We start from the raw sequence: 25,151 nt of genomic DNA on the forward strand, positions 1-25,151 counted from the left end.
ATGCATAGGGCTAGGGTTGCAGCTGGAGGGCAGTGGCAGGGCCAGGCTGTCTGTCTGCCTGTGCCGGAGACATCCGTCTGTAGCTGGTGTTCTATTAATTTTACAGCACCTTAAATTCATATTGTAATTATGAGAAATAAGCACAGAGAGAGAGAACTCCTTTTAATAGAAAATGCGTTTTCAAAAATCTGGAGCCTATTACCCTGCCAAATCCTATTGCTATCACAGCTGGACTTTTATCTCCATACACTACAAGTAAATTCAGACGGAGGTAGCTTGGGTAGAGGTTACCCAACTTGACAACAGGAACCTGTACAGGAGGAGAAAGAAGAGCAGAGCAGAATAACTAGCATGAAGCTTTGGGAGTGTCAGATTTTGAATTTCAGTTTTTACCTTTAAATACCTAAGCTAAATTTTGGTATTTAATTCAAAACAAAACAAAAAAAATTAGTGGTCTCATGCAAGCCCCTCATTTATCCAGTTGAGAGATGTGTTTTAACATCATGATGTCTCTGATTAGAAGGTGGAGCTTGGCATATGCTTAGTTAGGAGGACTGGAAGACAGAGAAACTTTTAAAAGTGAAGGCTGATGTACATCATTCCGCTGCTGTCCGGGATGAAATGCGATGTAATACAGCAGTTGCATATATGCAGAGCCCAAAGCTACCAAAGTGATGGAATTTACTGTTGGCTTGATAAACATTGACTGAATTGTGTTCAACCTAAAACAATGTTATTTGGGTACTTCATCTCTAAACTGAAGTGTTGTGTAGGGGAAGTACATGTGGCATCTGATCTCTAGGCAAAGCTCTTCTGTTTTAATTAATACCCATGCTTCCTGTATTCTTAAAAAACATTCATGAGAGAAGCCTGCAAGCATCATTTTATGGGGTAGGGTCAAAGACATCAGGAACTCAAGACATTCTGCAAACACAAGGTTGGTATTTGACCCTTCCTCCCCGGTGAGCAGGACTTTCAGTTGGCAGAGTCCCTGGATGTTTGCTGGTAACATATTTAAGCCAGATATTTAAGAAGGCTGGTCTCATCTAAGCTCCATTAGAGGCATTTAATATTGCCTTGACATGATCTACTGCAGCCTTTGTTTGTATTTCTTCATCTCTCCGAGGGATCGGGTGGTGGTGGTGGTGGTGAAGGGGGAGGGAAGAGTGTGGAATTGAAGCTGTAACTTTTATCAGAGCTTTGCCAGGAAGACAACGTAGAGCTCTGTCCTTGCAAGGTTAAGAACAAGCACGTGGTGAATCCCTGTTTGTATTCTCCTGGCTCCAGCAGCAGCCTATGCTAAAGTGTCTGGGGTTTCTCCTGGGACCTGGCTCATATGAGCCCCCCCAGTTCAACTTCTCTTGTTTTGTTTCTTTCTTCTTTTTTTTCACAGAAACAACTGCTTGTGAAAGGAGATTTCTTTTGCAATGCCTCAAAAAGTGATGTCCATTGAATGACTTTTGCCTCTTGTAGCAGGCACTTTTCATATTCAACTGAAGAGAGCCTTACTTGTTCCTGCTAAGGAGCTAGGTAGATTGTATATAGTCCTTAGTTTGACCTAGTGCATAAATGCGAATGCTGCAGCTAGCTCTAGAGATAAGCACAGATTTGGAGTTCTCTGGACAGTGTTTTCCAACACTGATGTGCAGTCCAACCCAGTGACTTCAAGCAAATGAGAGCTGATTTGGCTCTTCTGAGTTTTGCTTCCTCTTAGGAGTTTGGCTCTAAGAATTTTAATGCTACCAGAGTGATTTTGATGAGCTGTTGTGCCTGTATGTCAGACTTCAGCAGATATTATGCAGTAAAACAAGAGCGTGGCACCATGTCCAACTCTATCCCCACTCTTTTTTGCCGGAGATTTCAGCCATAAGCATGCTTGTTTGGTAAAATTATGCAGAAGAAGACAAGTCTCTTAAAATCCGTCCCCAACAGGCAGCTTGTCCCTGTCACAAAATCTGTGATGTGCTTAGCCTGACGTGGGATACTTCTTGCAAAGATATGCAGGCCTCTGGCTTCTGAAAAGCTTCAGTGGATGCAATTAATGTGAGAAGCAATTGGAGAGAAGGACAAGGGGAAGTAATCTGTTCCTTAGCTTTTTCCAAAGGTGTCAGTTCAGGACCATTCTTCAACAAGAAATTAGTAAAGGATTTATCCAAAGACTATATGTCTGTAGGAGTTTTGTCTGTTGACTGTACTGGGTTTTGGATTGTGCCCTAAACCCTACAGCTGTGCCTATTAATAATTAAGTAAAAACGGTTGGCAAAGTTTTCCATCCACTGTAAACAAAAATGTTCCCACTATGAAGTGCGTTTAATGGAGTTTTGCAGCAGTGGTCTCCCAGGCAAGCACATTAGTCTCTGCTTTCCCTCCGTGTCCTAATGGCCACGGCTGGGAGGGGCTGTTTGAACTATGAAGGAGGCTGGTTTTTATCCACATTGAGTGGAGAGGCATAAATTGGCATTCCATATCATCATAAAAAAATTCCCAGCAATTATTAAAAGATTCTTATCTCTTGCTCCCTACATGGATAATGAGATCCCTCTCTGCTGGACTGAGACAGCCTGTCTCTCAGCTCACTTAATGAAATGGACCCAAGTTTGCAAATTAGCATAGCCCTGACTCCAAACATAACCTCTTGTTGTCTAGTTGTACATCAAGGCCCCTGGCTTATGTCTTTTCTTATTAACACCCCGTAATCATGTCAACTCTCTTTAGTTTTCATTTCCTGTTTCCTTTTACAAATTCACTGCTGAGCTTTGAGCACATTGTTGGATGCCTTTGGATGAGCTGGGACTTTATTTTTATCTCATTTTTAACATTATCGAAGCGCAATCTGTGGGCACTGGTTGGGATCAGGGAAATCTGTTTTCTGTTCCATATTTTTACCGGTCTTCTGCCATGCGATCCTAAAGCAACTGATTTCATGTCAGTGCTTATTTACCTTGCACTTTTTGATTTCTCTTTTTAATATTTGAGGGGCAGAGATTTTTGCCTTTGCAAAATTTAGTTGCCTATTGCCTATTTAGTTGGTGCCTGGCAGGGTGCATTTCTGGTTTCTGTGAGGGTGTCTGTGCAGTAGATGGTTATTAATAATAATGAGGAACAGTGATTTTGTACTCCTGTAAACAATATGCTAAAGGATTTCTAAGAAGTTCTGAAGGAAGACTGCTTTGAAACTCCTTCTCCTTCTGTCTCCCCTGATGTGAAACTTCATCACTGGACGTTCAGAGTAATAAATCAAAGCAGCTGAAAGAAGTGGATCATGATTTTGTTTGCCCACATCTAGCTGACCCAATCTGTCTGTATTAAGGCAGTGCCCTTCCACTTTATGCACCACCCTGCTAATTACCCCTTGCTTTCATGGGCACTGAAATCCACTGACACATTAGAGTAGTAATAATAAAGAAACAGAGAAGTGATTAGTTGTGTACAGTGTTGGCAGGGTAATAATATTTTTCCAAGATTTCTTTTTTCTGGAATTCATTTTCTCTCACCTCCATTGCAGTAAAAATTACTTACAGTTTGTAACACAAAAGATAACTCTTCCATGCAAAGCTTTAGTGTATGTCTTTAGGAGATTTATTCCTTTATCAAGTATTAATTTAAGAAGGGGTGCCTTGTAGGTAAGGCAGTGACATCAGTGGTAGACTACGGGGCAGCAGATTTATTAATTTAATAGGTTTATCCATTTTACAGCTTGGATAATCATATTTCACTAAACTGGTACGCAAGGAGTCTTCAGCCCATCTGACAGCTTTATTCTTGTGTAAGTTAACAAGCACATTTTGTACTCATGACCTTGTGAATTGTAAAAGTGCGAGGAGCTAGAGAGGAATGACAGACCCAATCCAAGAAATGTGTTAGCGTTTCAGTTTTCCTGAGCTAGATTTATACATTGAGCAGCGAGGAATCTCAGCTGCAGAGATAACTTAAACAGTTGTTAAATTATTTGCTTCAAGAAAATATGCAGCATTTGTTTTAAAAGTAATGACATGTTAACTTAAAAAGTGGGAACCTAATTTGTTTTTCAAAGACGGCGGTTTTACAACAGCATCGCTCTTCTGACAGCGGATGAGCTGTGGTTGATCTGGGACATCCAGGAAAGGACTTAGCCAGTTCAGTCTGAAGTGACAGCGTTTGGTACATACTTGTGCTTACTGCTGGTGACATTCCATGCTTGCTCTGGCTACTAAATTCCCTCTGTAAATGTTTAAAGTTCTTGAAACCGGCTTAGAAATAATGAGATTAAGCAAACAATGGACCGAGGCTTTACAAAATGCATCGTACAGTTAAAAGCCTCGTGTGTATATTTGTGGTTTCTAGGAATTTCTTGCTTATGATATAGAAAAGAAATAGAAAGTGTGCACTCATTTAGCGTTTTTTAATTTTATTTTTGATTTGAAACTGTTCTGAGATAAATGAAATGTTTTCCTATTTGTGTAAAAGCCATCACTTAAAATTGAACTCTTTCTGAAAACCATGTTTCGATTTCTTGTGGAAATGATGACATATTCTAGAAGATATTGCTTGGGCAGAATAGCATTCAGTGGAGAGCTAACTTCTTTTTGGAAGATAACGTAAAGCAGGGGCAAGTTCTGCTCTGCCCTTTCAGTGAAAGCAGAAATTGAGCCGCCTTCCTACTGCATGCTCTTCAAGTGAAAGAGCAAATACCTCGGAATTTGTGGTAAGATGGTACATCAGGCAGCACAGGATGAATTTTAGAACTCAGGATTTCTTTTCATTTACATTCAAACTCCTTTACACCATTTTTGACAAGTAAAAAGGAGGATTTTGCACAAAGCAGGATTAAGCTGTGAAGACAGAATTTCAGAAGCTTAGTGCAGCCCCCATTTCATTTCCTATGGCGCAAAGGGCACGCAGCATTCAGGATGGTCACATCTAGTAGAACATACCGTGAGCACTCTTGTTATAATATGGCAAAAAGATTCTCCTTGTTACATATAAGGACACGGTCCCAGCAGGCTCCAGAGGCTTTGGTTGTTCCTTTCTCTGCTCTTCAAAGTGGGGAATCTTGCTCCTGCAGCATGCTCAGTCATGGAGATGTTTTGTGGTTGGCCGTGGACGTGTTATGGGTTGGGATCCCCAATTACTGTCAAACTGCAGATTGCCTTGAATGTCTTATTAAGATTCCTGAAGAATGATTGATCATAATCAAAAAATTAATCACCAATCAGCCCTGGCAATTAACATTAGCAAGTCTATTTGCATATATCTAATAATTTATGCTGCCGCTGGAAGAAGGAACTTTAGCTGAACGTTATTGATTAGGGGAGGAAAGACAGATGCTTCTATCATTGGGACATCACACTCTATTAGATAGGGCTACTAATGTGCAAGAAATTGAAGGGCATTACTGCCACAATATAGGCATCTTCCAATGGAAGAGGGAAAAAGGATTTTCATAAATGTATCCATTGAAATTTCTTAAATATCAAGATGTTGGATAGTGTGCTTTAAAGAAGGTTTGATTTTGTTTCTTATTTATGATTTAAATATGTGTTATGTGAAAGAAAAGCTGTATAATGTCAGGCTAGATTGTGGTATTTACCTTAGAAGAATTTACTCAATAGAAATAATTATTTACTGTTACAATTAACGATTTGCAGGCTTATGATTAATTTTACAAATTATCATACCATTTAAAGCATGAAACAATACATAATAAAGTCTTGTAATCTTTCTTTGTAATTTTTTTTAACTGAGATTTTTATTAATGCATTTTTTAAGATAGGTTTATGATCTATACATCAACTGTGTTGTTGTCTTGAAATTGCCTTGCAATTATTTGTAGGTTACTACATTTGTTTTAAATGACAAGATCTTGGTCAAGTTTTCTGATATTTATAATCTTTTTGGCACAGTAACTTAGTTTTGCTTCAGTACCCTTCAACGTGTCTCATACCTGCTGCTGTAACTGCAGATACATGAAAATGTGCAGCCTGCTATCATAAATTCTGATTTGACTCTCATTTATAGCTGCTTAAAAATTAGGGACGAATTCATTTAAGCCAATAGGCAGAGTGATAACTGTTTATCATATCATCTTTAGCCATCTCAGCCCTAGACATGATAGCCGAATTAAATATGTGCCCACTAACTGGAGACAGTCCATGTCTTAAGTGAAAGAGTTGTGTTGGAAGAAAAGGCCAAGTGAAATAATTCTCTTTCCAGACTCTGAATGGAAAAGATGGATGCATTTGAAAGATGTTTTCATTTTGAAAATTGAGTTATTTTGATCCATTTTAATGTTAAATAGTCACTTTTGTAAGCTAGAAATCTTCGTAATTCGTATAGGAATTATGAATCTCTGAAATGCTTTGCTTTTAAGACTAAAAAGTTCTCTCTAAAGACATTGGTGAAACATGGTAGAATCTATTCTTATCGTAGCTTGATTTATTTATTCTCTGATGTTAGCTCTGTGCTTATCTCACTCTTTCTTATTTATCTGTTGGTGCACACTAATCTGTTTTGCAGGCTGTCAATGCATGTTCTTAATGTAATTAATGTATTTTTGTGGGATCTTCTGACTTCATTTTCCTCTTATTAATGAATTCTGCATTTGATTACAAATGCGAACAGAATCAGCCCCCAGCTCCCATACAGTACTCAGACCTCAACTCTAATGCAATAACAGTGTTAAAGAAGTCTTTGAGATGTTATTCACTTTTCTTTTGGTGAACATTAAGAGATCCGAAAGAAGATAATCAAATCTCAACTATATGGTTTTTGGGGACTGGATTAACCAGTTAGAACATCTGCTTTTTGCTGAAGTTAGTTGGTAACCATGAGATCTTGTCACTGTGAAGTTCAGAGGTTAATTGAAATCAGAGAGGCAGAACCCATTCAATTGTCCAGTTAATTACGTCCAGCTCCCTCCTCCAGTCTCCAGCCCTGGCTGCTCGCTGCCCAGCTGTCACCTGGCGTGATGGCTGCGATGTGCTGAAGGCTGAAGCTGATAAAAAACGCCTGCACTGGGCAAGGGGTACATCCCCATACGTCATCCCCTAGCCTTGATGTTACCAGCTTTCATCAAAGGCTGCCTTTAGATTGATGGCAACTGGGCTTTGCTCAGTGCATGACTTTAGCTGGGGAAGCTTGGGGCAGGTCGGCTGGGGTCCTGTGGGACTGGTGGGGCTTTCTGAGAGTGGTTTAAAAGGGTGGCCTTTTTGCTGTGTATTGCATTGGGTACTCATGTATTATGGTTGAAATGTAAAATTTTTTCTTCCTGTTTCCTCTAAAGTAGTATGAACAGTTGAATCTTACTAATGAGTATTAAATAGCAGATATTTGTTGGGCTGGTGACTTTCTTCAGGGTTTCTGCAGTCAGCAGTTGTGTTCTATTTACATTACAACAATCAGGCAAGCAAAGCAGATTTCAGAACTGGAGGAACATTAAGATACTAAAATAGGTCTGAGTCCTGAAACCCTAGCCTGGCCTGGGGAAAAAAAATCTCCATTGTCTTCAGTGAGAGCTGCCTGGGTAAGCAGAAAAACATATGCCCATTTGGGGTGCTTTTGAAGTTTTGAGCTTAAAGGTGAAAAATAATGTTGAGACATGATATTCAGAGCTAGGTGGACTATGGGTGTCTCAAAAACTACAGTATTCAGATGAGTCTAACAGTCTTGTTTTGCATGTTTGTCCAAATGACCTATCTGAAAACCTAATCTACCTGCAGGATAATGCATCTGTTGAGTATAGGCTTGCAAAATGCATCCCTCCCTTTTCTTCTCACAGCCTTCCTGTTCTATCACAGCCAAATTCTCAGGTGTTCTCTGCTTGGTCAGGGGTCCCCCTTCTTCCCTCCCTCCGTATGGCTTTCAGTGCTGCACCACTTGGGAAAGGCAGTCTGAAGCCAGGACCCCACTGTCACGTGCTGCACAAACCTGAGCCAAAACTACACTGTGTCTTGAAGCTCCATTCAGTGATTTTAATCTCTGTTGTCTTTAATCTAGGTTCAAGTGAGTGTTCTCCTCTGTGCTACTTCTGCCTGTGGGTAGAAATTGAGAGTACTGCAAAATGAGGTCCTTGTTCCAATCAGAAGAAACTCTGTATAAATCACACAAATGATTCTTATGAATAATTCTCCAATATCTTGTTACTCATCCCCCAGACATAACAATGTAACAGTGCTAGTAGATATTTTCTTCTGTAAACACATTAAAATGAAAATAAAACGTCTTTGGATCTTCTTTCAAAAAGGCAAAAGCAGAACTCAAACTGCTGAAATCTTGTTAATGAAAACTTTTTTGAATTTCACAGCCCACATTAGCTTTCTGAAAACAAATAAAAACTCTTAAAAGTGCACTGGTTCTTTTTATAGCCAGCAGCATTTTCTGTTTGTTTAACTAAAAACTCATTGAAATTACTTGGTTCTGCCTTATTCTGATTCAAAGTTCTTATTTTGAAATGAGACTTTATTTTTGTTCAGCAACAACAAAAGTGGCCATATCTATTCCATGTACACTTGGACGTATTGCTTCATAAAAGATTCTTCCCCTGATGGGGTGACAACTTGTACACTGCACAGAACCATGGAAGGCGTCCTATATATAATTTATGTGCCTGTGCCATAGGCTGAGCCCATATACCACCGAGGAGGAGAAGCTAAATCAATCACGAGTGATTTCCTGTGAAAGCCATATCACATCTACCACCCATTTGCTCTTGGCTGGCTGAGAAATGGAGCAATTTAAAGCTATTGGGTCACGCTGAAATGGGGGCAAAATCTTATCAGAGTGCAGCACACAACAGAGCTTCATTTTGTCTTCATTTCCAGAGGTCCCTGGGCTGCAGCAGTTCCACGTAGCCCAGCAGTGCCTGGCATGAGTGCTGGATTCTTGGCCGCTGGGCAGCCCCAGAGGTAGGAAAACTTGTTGGTAGAAGTGAGGGGACTTGAACTTTTTATATCTGTAGAAAAATATTGAGGAAAATGCAATTAGTCTTCATTTGTAATGTGGATGTGGGGATAAGCTTGAGAAACCCAAGTTTGCTGTGGAATATTCGATGGAAAATAAAAGTTTTCCATTCACTTCCTTAATATTTCATACAATCTTGGAAAAGTTCCATTGCCTGGCCCTCATATTTTTCAGATTATTTTCAAATCTGTCTCAAAGCCATACCCTCCTCAAATGAACCGAACAGCTAGTTTCTTAGTTAAAATAATAATAATAAAGTGTACGAGCACCCAGGTGTGCTGAGCATCCCATAGCTCATTCTAGTGCAGAAGGCTCAGATACACCCTGTGCTTGCAGGCAGATGTAACACACGGCATGTGTGCGCTGTTGGGTTTTCCTATTTCTTTTTGCTTCATATAAACATGAAATTCCATATGGCACTTTTAATGGTTGCTTGGAAATGGGAAGTCCATCACCCCAGAGGGATGCATTGGCATTCTGCACCTGATTGCATTTCTCCCTTCTCCCCCAGAGGACGAGTCAAAGGTTATGGTTCAGAGGGGAAGGAGTTTGTCGACAGCAGGTTCTCCTCAAGCTGAGAGGAGGATTTTTTGCTTTAATAGCATGGGGTCGGTTGTGTGTGGATTTAAATTGGTGTTTGAGTTTGCCTATGTGAATTTAGGAATCTGATCCAAAGTAAACTGACATGAACAAGAAAGTTAATACCGACTCCAAAAGAAGTTGTCTCCATCCTAAACATTGGAAAGAGGAGCAAAGCAAAACAAACAGAAATGAAGAAGCAGTTCTGAGCTAGGCACTTTCTTCTATCCATATCTCTCTTTTCTTTTCCATACTTCGTTAAGGAAAGAAAAAGTGGCTTGCCTGAACTTTAATATTTCTGAATACCTTTTTGAAAACTGAAATAACTGAAACATTGTCAACATCTCTTGTAATTTTGTTCTCTGCAGCGTGATGTTACCACAGTGTTGCTCCATCAGCAGGCAGTGGCACACAGCAGGGACGGACCCAGGCATGCAGCATAGCCAGCATACAGCCCTGCTGAGAGCCCACCATGCACTTCTCTGCCTTGCTTCACCACTTCAGTCCAAGCTCCTGAGCCAACGTCTCTGCCCCACATTCAACTCCAAGCATTCCGAAGGTGAGTCTGTGCCATCTTGCCCAGTGTGATGCACTGATTGATGCTCTGTTGCATTCATTACATGTCCTGGTGGTTTGCAGGATAACGCTGTGCAACTTAACAATTTCACAGTTGCACAAATCAGGTGGAAGAAGCCAAGGTCTAGAATCTCCAGCATTCAGTTCTCCTTAGGGGCCTGGGCCCATCTGCAGCAGGAAGGGTCACAGGGCATGGTTTATAGCAAAATCTCATACCTGAACACTCCAAAAGCTGTTGCAGTGGCCTGGGGTGCCTGGCCTTTCAGGGCCTTCAGTGATACTTACACAGAATGTATGGGCAGGAGACTGAGTGCCAACATTTGCTCTTGGATCTCAGTTACCAGAGTATGACTCTGCAAGTTGTTTCAATAAATCAACTCTTTGAAATTTAATGAGGGAACTGAAATCTGCCCTTGGATCTGGATGATGCTGTGTGAAACAATGATGGCTAGCTAGCAGCAGCATTTTCAATCCAAGTATTTAGAAATCTTGAGTCAGTCTTTCCAAATCTTAGAAATAATGAAATATGTTTTTGAAAAGAATATTCCAGGATATGTTCAATTTCTGCTTTCTCAACTTTTTGTGTGCAATTGCTTCACTTGTGAAGCTTTTTCAGCAGAAATACATGTTTTTTAAGTTTGCTTTTAAAAACTCAGCTCAGCTTCTGACATATTTCTATGTTCTAGATCTGAGCTCTAACAGCAAGACCAAACATTCCTGGTGAATTTATATGTGCTAATAAATGCCAACTCCTTGCCAAATTTCATATCTCCCACCATATGCAATGAGCGTCAGAAGTGAAAAATAAATCTGTGACAATTCCTTCTTCAGTACTACAGGTTGCACAGTTTTAAGGCAAATGTAGATCATATGCAAATTCTGTTACTCTGGTTTCATTCAGAGATAACTTTGCTGCTGTCAGCTATCCAGAAATGTCTGCTCTAGCCTTCAGATGCCATCACTAAAAATTCAGGATATATAGGAAATAATATCTATCATAATCTTTTTCTTTCTTTCTTCCTTTTTTTTTTTTTCTTTTCTAATTTGACTCCTGTATTTCTGTGGGATTTACTTTACTATTTTTCCTCTATTTTACTTTTAAGTTTTCATATTTTAATTTGAATACCTTTTCCTTCAATGGTGACAGCTAAAACTTTGAAAAATGAAAGTTGAGATTCAAAACAATCACCTAATGGCCGAGACCAGGGCTGTAATGAAAGCATCAGTCATCCTGAGACCTGAGATATATTCACTAGAATTAATAATTTCACTAGAATTGGCAACAAAGAGAGGTTGCTCTGGACTTATGTGATTTAATTGCAAGACTGCTTTTGGGTTCCAAGGTCTTTAAAGACTGGCTCTCCATTCTGATGGACATATCTTGTTTCCATTTTAAAATGTGCTCTTTAAAATATGTCTGCATGGGTGTTTGCACATAGACAGGCCCAATCCAGCTCAAGGCTGGCATTACTAACACAGGAGAGACCTTATTGCTGTGTACAGTTCCCTGAAAGGAGATTGTGGCAAGTGGGGGTTGGCCTCTGCTCTCAGGTAACAGCAACAGAGCAAGAGGGAATGGCCTCAAGTTATGCCAGGGGAGGTTCAGGTTTGATATGAGCAAACATTTCTACATGGAAAGAGTGGTGATGGGTCCGTCCAGGGAGGTGGTGGTTCAAGAGCTGTGTGGTGAGTTCAAGAGCTGTGGGGATGTGGTGTTGAGGGATATGGTCAGTGGGCATGGTGGGATGAGTTGGGGTTGGACTTGTGATCTTCGAGGTCTTTTCCAACTTCAATGATTCAGTGATTTGGGTCCCTCAATGCACGCAGGCAGAGGTTGCTCTGCAGAACAAGCAGATTGCTCTAGTTCTGTTGTTGGCAAAGGTAAACTTCACTTGACGTCACTTGTAGTTCTAACTCTTTCCAGATACTGAAATCTTAACTGCTTCTTGAGTGTATGAGCTTCATGGAGTTTGGTGAGGTTTGTAGGAGTCTGTCTGCTCCAAGGACCTATGCCAATGTTTGGGAAGATTTTTTTTTTAAAATGTGTATTTCAATTGTTAACCATAATTGAGATAATACTGCAAAAGTCTGTGTAGCTTACTGACCTGACAGGGTGTAAACAGCTTTTTGGAAGCCTCCTGATATGAAATATTCCAGTCCCTGTATTGTTCTTGTACACGAAGTACATTGAGAGAATAAGCAATAAAATACCAGATGGATTTCCTTTGAAACATAATTACTGTCCAGGTGCAGACTCTATTTTTCATAGTCAAAGATTTCCATCATTTTAATAGGGTTCTTTTAAGTCACAGTGTCAGCTTCCCCAGGCCTGAACTATCAGCGTGCCACATACAGTAAGGATGAACAAAGAATGGGGTTAACCTCTCGGTCCTCTTTGACCGCTGATGTTTTTTGTGAGAACGGCAATCAGATGCCTCTTGGTGCCTGTCCTGGCAAAGGCATTCTGCAGAGACACACCTGTGCTGAGACTCATTTCTTCTTTTCACAGAGCCAAGCAAGAACATTTTTTAAAATTTATTCCCTCCCACCCCCCATCACCTCTTTTCCTTGCAAGAGAGCAGAGCAATAAAATAATAATAACAAAAGGGATAGCCGGTTTGCCCTCCCATTCTGACACGATGAGTGCCAAAAGTCGGATCAAGTCTTTAAGGCAGAGTAGGAAGGCAATGAAAACAGGGGCTTCATTATAAGGCAGGGCTGTGAACTCTTTAACTCTCACCCTGCTCCCGGATGTGACTCTTCACACTGTACACAGCTGCTGAGCGCTCCCAGTGACTGTGGGTGGTGGGTGAGGAAAGGGAAGAGGTGGGTTAGCTATGCACAAAATTTCCCATAAGAAATAAAGCAATAGAGTCTCACCTCACTGCCTGTTTTTCCACATATATTGAGATGGGAATGTATTTATATAACCCTATTAAAAGCGAACACTCGGTAGCAAACTCAGTCTTTAAATAGCTACTGTTCTGCACACTCCAGTTTCCAAACTCCTCAATTTCAACTCACACCCACTTACATTCTTTTGACATATTCTTCAGATTTTTTGTGACTTTGGGGTCAAATCCAAAACTTATTGAAAGTAGTGGAAAGACGCTCTCTGAAATCACTGGAATTTGGATAATACTTTCAGAGCTCAGATACCATGGTGATAAACACAATAAATTACATAGAAAAAAGTTGCCTGTTTTGGACTAGCTCTTCTTCTGCGGCCACAAATGGAACCATTGCTATTGACCGCCATAGGAATCAGTTCTCCCTCTTGCCTGGCACTATTATCTTACAAACAAGAGGGATATCTCTGTCTCTCGTTTACAGATAAATAAATGGAGGTGTGTAGCCTCCATTAGGCTAGATTAGATTAAGGCTGTGTGTCAGGCAGGCTGTGCAGGGAGCTCGAATCAGACCGAGCTATGAGTCCATGGACCACCCAGTGGAAAAGGGGACAGCCTTGAGCTGCTGGCTTTCTCCAGGGCTTTCCTGTGGCTACCAGCTCCCACCAATGCCAAAGGAGTGGAGGGCAACCAACATCCTCCCGTAAATGGTTGAGCACTAATAAATGGAGCAGCTCTTCAGAAACATTTTGTTTTTACCACCAGATGCATTATTTCATCCTCTTTTTTCCCCCCCAACATTCATATTTTCCCTTTGACTCCTGTTATTTTGGTTCCATTCAGCAAATACATTCTTGTGTTTTTTTTCCCCCGTGTCCCTCCAGCCTCCTTAGGTTGCCTTTTTTTTTTCCTTCTTTCCTTAAAAACTTTTTTCCTCATTCAGTGCACTAAGTGGATTTACGACCCATTTAGGCAGCTTACAGTGGCACTGCTTTTACAGTTCAGAGGCAGAAGGGCCATAAAAAGATTTACAGTTACAGCAAGAGTCAGTTGTATGGAGGTTCAAGATCCAAATTAGACAAAGGGAGCAGAGCTGTGTGAGTGGCCAGTAAAAGAAGCTTGGAAACAAAAACAACTGAAACTGCTGCTAGAGAAAGAAGGTTAGGGCAGGGGGAGAGAGAGGAGGAAAAGCTGCCTGTTAACTTCATGTTACTATTGCAACAGCTCTGTTAATTTTGTTATATAAAGCTCTTTTTCCTCCTTTTTTTCCTCTCTCTCAATGTTGTTGTTGGACAGATTTCCTTTGCAAACACAGCTCTCGAACTGGAGAGCAGCAGCTTCACACAGTAGTTGAGATTCCAAGGCAGATATTCCCAGGATGCTGGCAGCCGCTTTTGCTGCTGCTGCTGGGACTCCGGGATGCAAACTCCAGAGATTAAACCTAGAGGCTGAAGGGCTGGGGCCAGTCAGAGCGTAGGTTTTAGGATTGCATTGCACAAGATTAATCTGACTTTTAAAAGAAACCAGAAATCAAGAAAAGACATTATCCTGTCCGTCTCCCCCCACCATTACAGTTTTCCTGCTGACTTCAAAAGAAACAAGACCAGGCTTGACCAAATCCATAACAAGCTGAAGCAAGGGGAGATTTGCCTCAGACATGGAGGGGACGTGTCTGGGCACATAAAGGGAGGCTGAAGCTGGAGCCTGCTGAAGGCAGGGGCCCAGCTTTTGTGAGACCCAGACCTTATGTTGTGAGACAGGGATGGAGACTACTTTGGAAAGAAACGTGTGCTTTATAGCAGCCTGAAGGGATGCCATGTTTATTTGGGCCTGCAGCTGTTTGTAGCCCAGGGGTACAGACCACTTCTGCTCTTTGTGGGGCTCAGACGGGTTTGGTGCAGGCCTGCTACAGTTGCCATGTAGTCATACCACTGCTCTGAAGCTGTGCCACTAAGGGTTTTTCTTTCCGTGAGCATAACTGATCAGGAATAACACCATGCTAATGCAGCATTGGGCCTAGAAGCTGGTAGGGGTGCAGTGGAGAAGCCCAGGGCTGTATTTACCCACAGAGTGCAGCAGAACAGCTCCAGCAATGCTTCCAGTAAGCCTGTGTTTGGCTTACTTACTCTGCTTTGTTGGGATATTACTGTACTTAGGTCAGTCTATGGTGTGGAAACAAGTGTAAATAAACTATCCACATAAGAAAGCCAGTATTTCTCAGTTTTTCTCTAAACGCTAATTTATTTTAGAGAGTTGGAAAGCAAGCAATTATTTTGTTTTTCTTCTCTTTGACACTGTTTTTATTCTGCTGCTCCCACTCCTAACCAGCTTCCTGTTCAAAATATCGCCTTTGGTTTCACATAGATATGGCACTCTTCATTTCCTGAGCCCATCACGTAGCGATGCTATCAGATGGCCTTCTGGGCGCCGCTCGATCGATGCCTGTGTTTCAGGAGCTGGTGATCTGTCTATTAGTTGCTTCATTCTTGATTTCTGTTGGCTGTCAGTGCATTGTTCGGAGTAGCAGCAGGACTGGAGTTTGTATTTCCGAATTTCTGGTGTTTGAGCTTCACTGCTGAAGTTCTTGATGTTGCTAGGTCTGCTGCATCTTGTTTCCTTGTCTCCTTGGCTGTCCTTTATTCACTCTGTGCTCATGGCTCTCAGTGGGATTAGTGTTAGTTGTGGTGGAGGGGGTGCTGGGATCCTCTGCGTGAAAAAGCACTCCATAAGGATCAACTTTTAGTCCTTTAGTTCCTTGCTCCCACGTGTTCTCACACGGATGTTAACGCTCAGGTTTCAGTTTATCTATAAGAGGAAAAAAGTAATTGCGGCGCTTTCCTTTTCATCCTTTTTAGAAGCAGTCTTTCCTTCCTCAGAAGAAAAATCTCATAAGAGTGGTAATATTTTAGAAAGATTTGGCTGGTGTTCTGCTTTCTAGAGGAGGAAGCAGCCAGAGAGACTTTGGTTGAATGTAGGAACAAAATATCACCCAAGTCTCTATTAAAATGTAAAATCTCACTGACAATAGCCAGACAAGCATCCCTTACCCCTTTTCTCCTCCCAGCACAACCCTCAGATGCAACCATCCCCTTGCTAGCCAGGGTTTTGCTGGCTGCTGCTGCAGCCTATGGGGCTGAAGAAACCCCAAGTGAGCATTCGTGCGGGACACTGATGGATTTCTGTGGCCACACTGGAGATTTGCAATAGGACACAGAACTGCTGTGATCCTGCTGTGTCAGGGCTGTTCCTCCCCTGTGCACGCGCCGTGCTCTCGCTGCTTCCTCTCCCATTCTCCTCCCATTTCTTTTTCAATGCAAAGGGCCTTGAACTTCTGGTAGCGACTTGACGGATGAGAGAAAGCACTGAAATGGAGAAAAGAGTGTATTTTATGAGCAATGGTTAAAATGTATTCTTCAAGTCCTATTTTTTAAGGTGAATATAGACGTGTGGACAATACAGCAATTTCCATGAAAAATTGTTACAATGGAAAACTGCATCACTTGGGGGGAAAAAAAGATTGTGAATAAATAGGCTTTTTTGATACTTACCAAATCTGTATTTCTGGTCGATTTTTTCCTCTTCTTTTCTCTTTTTGTTCTTTTCTTTTTACTTCTATGTTTATACAATATATATATATATATATTTAAGAAACAGCCACAGAGTAACATTTAGACTTCTTTATTATGATCCTGTTATTCTGTTCATTTTAAAACCAAATCAGTCTTTCCAATTTGATTGGGAAAAAGCACTTTGGAAATATTTAAGAAAAAAAAAATAAAAAAAAAGCGTTACTGTTGGGATTCCTTACAGAAAAGGATTTGCAGGGGGTGGGCCAACCACCTGCCTTCTCTGTAAAGCACAAACAAAAGATTTTTAGGGCTCAGTGTTAATGGTGTTACAGTTCAGTACAGCCAGCATCCACTGACAGGGCTCAGGTCAACAGAAAGATGAAGTTACTTAATTTATCCGTTGTTGAAGATGTTCAGTTTTCTTCCCCCTCTGGTTTTGCCTTCCATTCACCATTCAAAATGGGGACTGTGCACAGGAGCCAGGCATGCTCTGTGTCATTCTGCCCCATCCCCTGCTGGTGCCCCTGTGATGTCAGGGCTCAGGCTGTCCGAGTGAGCTGCTCATCAGAATGACTTCTACTTAAACCAGGAGAACCCTTTCAGCTGTTTTCAACTCCGTCTTCGAGTGTGTAATGTGCTCCGTAAACAAATAGGCTGTGTTTTTGTAACTGGGTCAGCCCAAATGGAGTTGTGGGACGTGGGGAGGAAGCGATGAGACCAGGAGCAGGAGTGGAGGCAGTGGCAGCCTCAGACCCAGAGGTCTGCAGGGAAGTAAAGTATGGATTGCTGCCAGAACAAATGCAGAGCCCTTTGGGAAACAGCTCCAAGCCCTCAGGAAAGGTCGGAGAACAAAGAGAGAAGGGAGGGCACACATAATGTCAGACCTACAGGAGAGGTGTTCGTCAGGGACAGGTAGCTCCAACCAGGGCTTGTGCGTGCTTCCACAGTGCCTGTTAGCAGTGGGGCTGTGTGAGGATGCAAAGCCCAGAGCCTCGGGAAAGTAAAAGAGGTAGTTGGGCCTTGCCAAAATGAGTGGGGAAGAAAGGGAAAAAAAAGGTGTATTTGCTTGAAAATAGTAAATCTCCATATGTGGCCCAACTTTTGGGGCTGGGATGAGGATCCTCAAATATGCATTTATGTGGTTGAAGGTCCATGAGGCCTCATCAAGGCACAGTGTTGTGCTAGAGAGAGCAATGTCTGGAAAATTCCTGGGCCTGTTTCCTCCCAGGTTGATCTGCCTGGCTTTACGGCCCTTGGGCTTGTTTATTAAGTTTTACTTTCTCATTTAAGTCATCACTAAAAAAGAAGAAAAAAGGAACACCCTCTGTCTACTAAAAACGGAATGAGAAAAAAGGATTGTATTTTCACACTTTCATTTCTCCAGGAATTTGTGTCATTAGTCCTTTTTTTCTTCCAGAAATGACTCTGTTCAGCATTGATTTAGAGCAGCTATTAGTAAGCTGCAGTTCCCAAACCTGCAGGCGGCACCCAAGAGCACTGAATGTGACTTCTCCCAGCTACCTGTTTTCATCGGCCAGATTCTGACCTCAGTCACTTGAGGAAGCTTTGCTGGCTGATGTAGACGAGAATCTGGTCCTGTATTTTAGCAAAATGAGGAAAAAATATCTGTCAGAGCTTCCTTCTCCCTAGAGTTGGCACTGTGATTTTTCAGTGGTCAGTGGAAGGCTTTTTGGGTACTGCATTAGGAGCAGGCATGGGTGTAGGACCAGATGGGTGTAGGACTGGGGAGCTGCAATCTGCCCTCACTGCCAGCAGCAGGACAAATGGCTCAAGGGTGAACTGAAGCAAAATGTGCAGTTCCGGGGATATAACAGTGAGACAGTAGATAGGATATCCTGCCAAAATGCTGTCTAAGTAGCCATTAATGGACATCTGAGTTTTGTTAAATAATTAATGTGTCTCTTGTATTTTTTCCTTATAGATCTTTTCAAGGAATTTAGTTTCTAATCCTTTGTGTTTAGTTTCTGTTCCCTGAAATGCTGCTTTTGATCCTATCTTCTCAAGCATTTATAGATACTGTCTGTATGGCAGTTTTCTAATATTAACTCCTGACTGTTACATCCAGAAACCATTTACCCCAGCACGTAAGAAAGGAGATACCCCTGTTCTCTTGGTGCTGTTAGGACACCAAGGCATAACCTGCCAATGTGGGTTTGCCAAAGGCAAGTCATGCCTCTGTGTAATAGGCAAGAATAAGTCTTGTTCTTTGACCAGCAAAAAAGAAAAGCTCAAACAAGCTTTCAAAGCTAGGGAATGAACCACTCTGAGTAATATACCTTAGTCCATCCATGAAAAGTGCCTGTTCTGATATTGTCCCAAACCATCAGCAGATCTCACTTTGCAAAATCCTCCAGTGCAGAAATCTCAGATAACCAACGTGTCATGGAAGTACCAGTAAGAACCAATCCCCCAGAACAGAACTGGTCCTTTTACAATTTTCCCCTGTGTTTCTGCCACTGGGCTGGCTGCCCTGGATTACCGGAGAAGGCTCTCTAATTCCTCCCCATGCCTGAACACCTGTTGAATTTTGCCACCTTCCTCCAAAGCCCCAGCTATCAGTGAGAAAAGGACATTGGCTGCCATACATCTTCTTATCACCAGTCATTTTCCCTGGACGCCCAGTGACCGCTTTGGCTTCAGCCTGTGCTTCTCAAAGAGCAAGAAACCAGTATAATCATAGAATTAGTGGCTAGATCAAACACTTCCCGAAGGCTGGGAAGTAAGCAGAGCTGAGCTCTTGGTTTGGCCGTTGCTGGATGTGGGGGATAGTCACTGAGTGCAGCTGCAGATGTGTGTGGATCCAGAACACGGAGGAGACACAGGGTGCAGTGCTTGGTGCTCCCACACACTGCAGGTAGGGCACAGTCAGAGGTGTGAGCTGAGCTCCAAGCGATGGCCTGTTCTCTGAACAAACCCAAACCTTTTCGCGTATCTTCTGAGAACAAGGTGTTTTTCCTCTTCTGAAGCACAAAGGAAGGAAATGTATCTTCAGGAAATGTTTATTTTACCGCCAGATTGTCCGAAGCAAGGTTCAACAATACCCGGAAAAAAAAAATCCCCACAAATTTAATATAAAAATAAGAGGGGCTATTGACAAAATGTATGAGTTTTATGAGTTTGTGTGCAGCGATGCTCTATACCACTGCCAGCAACTGAGTGTGCAGCCAGGACACCATGACCCAGGCCAGCCAGGTCCCTGTCCTCATCCTCCCAGCTCTCCTCATGCCTCGAGGCAGCGTTAGCAAGCAGCACTGAGAGACTTCTCAAAGTAAATGTTGATGTGTTGGAAGGAGAGATGCTTAACACCTCACCCAGCACAGGAACCTCACCCCAAACCTACAGCAAGCCTCCTTCCTCCTGCAGGCACATCCTGGGAGATGTGTTGTACATATTTCTTTGGAATATTATGGCTGTACTCTCCCTTCTTATTTCCCACCCTGATTTTTCCTAGGCTCGGGGAGCTGGGGAGTAAATCTTGCATGCAGCTGGTCTCTGAAAATGAAACCTGTGAGATTTAATGCCTGGACTAAGGATGAAGGAGTTAAAACAAAAATAAAAAGAAATATTTAATTTAGTTCTCTAAAACAGAGCTCTGCCCTGTCCCCTCCTCCCACGCATGCCACACCGACACCCCACCACAGAACACAAAACCCTGGCTTATTGCACAAGCCCAGCCCAGCGTGTCCCTGCCGTCTGCCGCAGACCTATAACCCCCTGCTCCTCCAGGCTGGCTCCAGCCTGCTCTGCTCTGAGCCTGAGCTGGCTCAAAGAGGCATGGAGAGAGGCTTCCACAGAAACCTCTAAATGGGCTTTAATGTCTCCCCACCGTAGGATTCCCGGAATTAATTTGCGTCTGGCTTTTGAAATCAGGGACACTGTGTTAAAGAAGATGGATGCCCCTAAGAAGTATTGAAAAGAATGAAGGGATGATAGGGGTGGTTTATTTAGTAAGCCCGGCTACGGATGCAGAGTAGTAAATGTGGCTGGCTGATTGAGATCAGATTTTTTTTTTCCAGTGGCAACACCCACATAGCTTATTTATTTATTTTCTCCTTTCACTTCAAGGCATCTCACAACAGCACAGTATTTTCTAAATCTCTGTGATTATAAATCTAGAAGGATGGCATTCTTGGTTTCTTCGGAGGCCAGGATTCCATACCCACAGGAGACGGGTGGGAGAGGTAGCCAGCAAGCTTTCTATATTATTGCACTGAATTGCAGGGACTGGTTTTGGCTTACACTGCATGGGGGAACGCAAAGTCTGCACGGAGCATCTCCATTTACTGCTTCCTCTGCATGCAGCCAAGGCCGTATTGCTTACACTCCCTGTGCAGTTACTGGTGAGGGAGCGATGCCATGCCTGCTTTGCAGTTATTTCCCCCACCCTGCTGCTAGGATGTGGCCCAAAAAGTTTAGAAGCGCTTTGTGTAACTGCAAAGCTGTTGTGAGCTTTGGGGCTGGGCAGCTCCTTCCTCCCCTTGTAGTGCTGTGCCTTGTGGCAGCAGAACAACTGCAGCATCTGCACAAAGTGAAGCAGCCCCTTGCTTTCTCTTGAAAGGCAGGAGTGGCTTTCAGAGACTCCTGGAAATGTAGACAGCGAGTAGAGATTGCTGCAGCACAAGTCGGGCTGTGCTGCAATGTTTGGAAGTGTTCTTCTGCAGTCTAGAAGTTGAGTTTTAGAAGTCAGAGACTTAGTTTGCATTTTTTCCGTGGGTCACAAGGTCAGCTGTGGGGTAAGAGGCGGATTTAGATTTAGAGTCATCTCTGAGCTTTGAAGAAAAAAAAAATAATAAATCAAGGTGTTTGATTTTGATGCTTTGCTTCATCTCGCTGCCTTGGGAACAGTGGGAGGGCCGCCTGCGGTGTTGGGGCAGCCCCACACGATCTCTGGTCCATCCCTCCCCTTCCTATCACTCACCTCCTCCCCAGCCCGGCCAGAGTCAAATATAAACTTTCCTAAAATGAACACAAGATTCATTCCGCTTGACCAAGTCTGACTTCCCAGAAAACAAACAGCGATGGCAGAGCCGGCCAGCCCCCTCCTTCCGCTGCTGCCCTCCTCCCGAGCTGGGAGCGACACTGCACTCCTGCGATGGAGAGGCATTGCTGAGGGCAGGAAGCTGACCTACGGGACTTCCCAGGGTCCACTGCAAAATAGTAGTATTGCTGAAAGCCTTCATTTTCTCAGCTCTGGTTTCTTTTTCGCTCTCCGCTGTGCCTTGGCTAACTGGGCTCAGCTGTTTTCCTGCCCTGATGATGCATCAGAAGGAACCAGGTCAGTAGCACATGTCAGTGCTGTTGTGAGAAGAGGGCTCTTCAAAGCTCAACATTTAACTAATCTGAACAGGGCAATAGTTGATTCTCTTTTCTCATTTTTCTTGTTCCCGTCACCCTTTGTTTTCCTTCTGTGCTTTTACCAAAAGAGTGCCAAGTCTGGGATGCTTCCTCCCTTGGTGCCTGGCACTGTGTTTGAGGCAGCTCTGTGGTGCAGCTGCCCTAAAGCCACAGCCGTGACCTCTTGCACTTGAAGTCCCTGAGTTCTCCATGCCTCCCATCCCCACGGGCACTCCCTGCTCACTGGGTAATTCCTCGGACGTTTGTTCTGGGAGCAGTGTGTGTGCAGGTGTTGCCTGCGGAGCTAAAACGATTCCCTCTCAATACCATGGGAAAGAAACAAGCGTAGACAAAATAATAAATACACCTGTATAGGGCTGACTCCTTTTCCTTATCAGGCGGTCGATGTTTTGGGACCGAGGTCAGAGTTATCTGATATGTCCCGGATCCCCTTCTCCTGCACTTGTCATCTTCTCCCACTCTCAATGTTTATCTGCCCCTCCTTTCCCAGGACAGGTATCTTTGATCTTGGCTGCTCTCACTGCTAAGCAGTCTCCCTTGCAATTGAGAACATGAGCTTCTGATCCCCTCTAATCTCAAAACATCCTGTGCAATTGTGTGCGTCTCTCACTTTCTTCCTCCTACCAGCAATACTTCTGTCATTTTTTTTTTTAATTATCAAAAAAATATTTTTTTAAAAAAAGAAAACAAACGCACCAAACCTGCTTTTAGTGGGGAAAACCAGAGCAGTTCCCTGTGCAGTGCTAACAGCTGTAGGCACACGGTGCTGAACTCAGCACTGTAGCTCACATTGCTTTGTCTGTGCTGATACACACAGGCAGTCTTGATGAGGACAAATGTAATTAATGAAGATTGGCCGCCACTTCTGTTAATTGAGTATCTGCTGCTAACGATGACTTTCAAAAAGTTTAAAAAATAGAAAGTAAGGAACAATACCTTTTTCCCCCCCATCTGCTATTTTTCACTATAAGCATTATCTATTGAAGCCAGAACAGATTAATTGTCAGGCCTCTCTGTTTTTCCTTCTCACTGTTTTATCTCCTAAGCAACTTTATTTGGTACAAGACAAATAATCTGAATTCCTGAAGGCAGAAACAAGGAGTGGGAGTCCGGGAAACTGGCTGCTGATCTAATGCAGTTTTTTGCAAGTGTGGTTATGGTTAGAGGCTCTAAATATGGCACCATGTTACTGTACACACGGCAACTGCACCCTGTGTGTCAATGTCTGACTCACAGCCGTTTAATTTACTGACAAAAACATGTTTTACTACTCTCAGCTGTGAGGAGCCAATAGAGTTTGGAGTGAATGAGCTGAGCTCGTGGCACCGGCCGCTATCAGCCCCGCATCCAGGGCTTGCTGTCATCTTCTGCCTGTGTTTTTGTGCACTTTTTGACTTCTGAACAGACAGACTTGGTCTGAACGTTGCCGACAGAAGATAAAATATGAGGTCAATATAATGCTTCTCTCTTTTTTTCCCCCCAATCTTTAAAATAAGAAGTGTTCACAAAGGAGAGCATTCTTGCACTGTACACATTCGTCCAAACCTTTTCTATTGAGTGACTCACACAGCAAGAGTTATTAATGGAAAGTATTAAATGAATTTGGTTTAATATTTGGTAAATAGGAGGTGTCTTTTCTTGGAGCTTGAATTTGTGTTTCAGATGTCTGTGTTTGCGTTATTTATATTAATCTATTTCATGGGCTTCTTAATAATAGCAGCAATTAAGATAATAACAATAAATACTAATAATACTGAGCTCTCCTGCTTTTCATCAAAGGGAGGTCAAGGCTGAAGGGTACACCTCTGGGAGCACTATAATGTAGATCTGATCTCCTCCCAGTATTTCTTTTTGTGGGAAGTCAGGAGTATCATGCAAAGATCAAATCTCCCGTGTTTTGGCCTCTGGAATGTCTCTTAGGCATTATAAATGCCAGCGAGAAACATAAAATTGGAAGGAAAACAAACACCAGGACATTGAAAAATGTAACCACAAATAGTGACCTATTTGTTGTTGTTCTTTTGTTTTGTTTTGTGTTGTTTTTTTCTTATTTAGCAGAATGCTATTAATATTATAATTAAAACTACTTTGTAGCCTGGGGGACTGAGCGCCTGGCTCTTATTAGAGCTGGATCAGCAGTCTATGGTAGAAAGAAGAAAAGAGGACAAGAGAGGGGATGGCCAAGAGGAGAACACAAGAGGGCACAGTGGCACCTGTGGTGCACTTGGTGCTCATCAGACTTTGGAAATGTGGAGGGCAGAGGGAAATTTAGGTGCATGTGTGACGTAAGTAATTAGGACCATTTTGTTGATTAGTTGGAATGATAAAAATGTCATTTTACCAGAACTATTTTTTGGTTAGTTATGGGGGTCAAAGGTTAAATGTGTTGACTATGTCGTCTGAGGCAGGATGATGACTTCTGAGCTCTGACAGTGTTAACCCAGGCAGTTTCCAGAACTGGAGCAGCCTACAGCTGCTTTTCTGACCCATTCTACTGTCTCGTAGTAAAGGAAGCCAGTTCTGTGAGTTCAGAAATAAAGGGTATCAATGCCTCTTCTCGGTTTGCGCGCAAGGAAGACATTTCTGCAAAGCATTGGATGTGGCAGAGCAGCAGTGACTCAGGGAAAAGTAAGAGATGTTGGTTGCGCCTGCCTCAGCCCTGCGGTGTTTGGAAGGAGGCAGCACAGAAATAAACAGGATGGTCTCCCAGCTCTGAGATTCAGAGATTGTGTCCTTCCAGAGATGCTTCAGGCAGGGTGTGTGCCGGGCAGCAGGCAGCCTCACTGGTCAGTGGTGTTGTGAGGGAGTTGTGGGGTCAGAACTGGCCCAGGCAGAGCAGGTCCAGCACAAGGCTGCAAACAGTCTGGGATTTCTGCAGTCACTTTAGCAGCAGGTTGCAGACCAGCCCTTTGCTATGGGAACTCTGCTTGAACCCTCTGAATGCTGTATCGCGTGACCTGACATTACTTCACAATTACTGGTGAACAACCACCTTTTTTCCTTTTTTTTCGCCCCTACTTTTTGTAAAGATCTCCTCCCTGTCAGGTCCCCAGCATACACATTCATAAGACACACTTCTCCCACCCCAACCTGCCCACAGTGGTCCCTGCCCTCCCAGACATCCATCAGTCTGTCACTGTACAGAGCTGTAAGAGGAAGATGTGATACTGCACTGCATGCAAAAAAGTAAAGAAAGAAGATCATTAACATCTTAATATCCCGTCCTGACATCTCACAAATTATTTTAGGCTTTGCAGCCAATGTA

At 42.7% G+C, this 25,151-nt stretch overlaps 1 long non-coding RNA gene across 1 annotated transcript in view; it reads left to right on the top strand.

Annotated features, from left to right (window-relative positions):
• The window catches only part of LOC104913998, a 57,778-nt gene that overhangs the window by 14,093 nt on the left and 18,534 nt on the right, over positions 1 to 25,151 (top strand). The window contains exon 2 of the long non-coding RNA XR_002121109.1: positions 9,885 to 10,075. This is a non-coding gene — a long non-coding RNA (uncharacterized LOC104913998). The remainder of the gene's footprint in view (positions 1 to 9,884; positions 10,076 to 25,151) is intronic.

Source organism: Meleagris gallopavo, chromosome 22, assembly GCF_000146605.3.
Source record: "Meleagris gallopavo isolate NT-WF06-2002-E0010 breed Aviagen turkey brand Nicholas breeding stock chromosome 22, Turkey_5.1, whole genome shotgun sequence".
NCBI lineage: Eukaryota > Metazoa > Chordata > Aves > Galliformes > Phasianidae > Meleagris > Meleagris gallopavo.